Source organism: Ictalurus punctatus, chromosome 17 (assembly GCF_001660625.3).
Source record: "Ictalurus punctatus breed USDA103 chromosome 17, Coco_2.0, whole genome shotgun sequence".
In the NCBI taxonomy this organism is placed as follows: domain Eukaryota; kingdom Metazoa; phylum Chordata; class Actinopteri; order Siluriformes; family Ictaluridae; genus Ictalurus; species Ictalurus punctatus.
The window spans coordinates 4,451,458-4,453,394 of record NC_030432.2 but is presented as its reverse complement, the minus strand read 5'-3'; the positions used below and the strand labels follow the sequence as shown (position 1 = coordinate 4,453,394).

Here is a 1,937-nt window from a genome sequence, read left to right as displayed (position 1 = left end):
GTACCGTACCACCACGCGATACATGATGCTCATAATAAAACACACATCTGATTTCTAGCAATAACAAATAGTAAAGAGGATTGTTAACACACACCACCTGGACATTTGAGCATCTCATGAATGTTTCATTTTGAGGTTTAGCAAACATGCCCAGGCAGAGAGCAGCTCAGAGTCTGCAGGAACACCAAGGCCCCCTGTCTGTGGTACAAATACCACATTTCACTACATCACGAACAATCTGATCTGAGACAAAGACAAGACCAGCAGGCGTCACAGAAAGGGGAAGAGAGTGAGAGAGAGACGGAGAGGACGAGTCTCTTAATTCCTGAAACACACACACACACAAACCCCATGTTGTGATGAGAACCTCTGGCGTGTGCGCGCGCGCGCTTCATTCTCAATGCAATGCAATAAAGAGGAGCGCGTGCGCGGTTACTGGCTTTATTATTATTATTATTATTATTATTATTATTATTCCACGCATTCAATCTTAATTTGTCGATCTGCACCTCGCAATACACGTGTTTAATCGTTTTAGTGATGTTTTATAAACACTGGCTGATTTCAGAACTGACGGACAGCACAGGGGCACGGAAATGGACGCATAAACAGGGAGAATGACCCTTGTTGTAGATTTATCTGATGCATCTAAGATGCCGACCTGAGCAATCAGATTTAGTCTAGCGCATTGCTGATCATTACTCAGCATTGTGGAGCACGTTAAAGGGGACACACACACACACACACAGACACACACAGAGAGAGAGAGAGAGGGCAGTTTGCCCTAATTTCCAAATAGCCTCGATTACAATTCCGACTGCATCTGAAATGACTCTTGGCTCCCAGTGTGCACGCAGTGTGTGTGTGTGTGTGTGTGTGTGTGTGTGTGTGTGTGTGTGTGTGTGTGTGTGTGTGTGTGTTCTTCACCGCACAAACCTGAAAGCCTGTGATTTGTTTAGTGTTTTTCCTTCTCCCCAGTCCGTGCTGTTTGTGCACCTGCCCGTGCGCGCGCGCTTTCTCTGTAGCTACACGCTGAAGAGAGCAATTAACCTTCTCTCCAAGACGTTTGGTTAATGATCCCAATCACACAACTTTTACAGGGTGGAAAGAGAAAAAAAAAAAAAAGTTCAATTAGCAAATCCTTGTCAAATATTGCATTAGGTCCGGGAAATAATCCGAATTCAGCCTCACCTTGCAGACATCATAGTGCTCGTGCTGGTCTCTGCTGCGTCGAGGACAAGACTAAAAGGATCCATCTTCAAAAACAAGGACATGTTCTTGAGATATCACATCCATAGAAAGTCCGAGAAGCTGTAGTGTGTACATGTACACATACACACACGCTCACGCACGCGACGTTTTCCTGCCCGGTTCTCATGGGCGTGTAGAGCTCGCGCAGGCTCGCGCTGGCTCGCGTCTTCACTGCTCCAATAACGTCGCGTGAAACAGCTACAGGCAATAAGGACGTAGGCAAGATTTATAAATAAAAACAATAAATCAAATCAAATAAAAAGTAGACTATTAGGCGGAAAAAAGAATAATATTCTGATCTGCAGCACGTGTAGGAAATTGGTGTGGAACAAACCCACAGTGTTGCACTAACTTCCGCAGCAATGAACAGCTTTAATTTAATGCGAACAGACTGAGTACAGGATCTCAGGAAAGGTGTCCTTCTTTGTGCCTACACATAAACCATCTCAGGAAAAGATTTCATTTGACAGGAATATTTGGAACTTTGGGCATTTTATCACCTCCAGTGATTTTGGATTATTAACTCATTGGATTATTAACTGTGATTGAAATATATTTGATCCTTTTATCCTTATAATTTGATATAAATTGATAATTTAATTATAATTTTATAATTTGATCCAATATCCTTAAATCATCTCCAGTGCTTTTATCCTTGGAGTCTCAGAGATCATTCTAGAGTTCTG

General features: G+C 42.7%; 1 protein-coding gene across 2 annotated transcripts in view; it reads right to left on the bottom strand.

Annotated features, from left to right (window-relative positions):
* Positions 1-1,668, bottom strand: part of zgc:172282 (leucine-rich repeat and fibronectin type III domain-containing protein 1-like protein) — a 59,088-nt gene extending 57,420 nt beyond the window's left edge. For both annotated transcript variants that reach the window (XM_017490234.3, XM_047161399.2), the window contains exons 1-2: positions 1,192-1,668; positions 937-1,091 (exon numbers count right to left, since the gene is read on the bottom strand). The gene's annotated coding sequence lies outside the window, so the exon portion shown is untranslated. The remainder of the gene's footprint in view (positions 1-936; positions 1,092-1,191) is intronic.
* Positions 1,669-1,937: the final 269 nt, after the last annotated feature.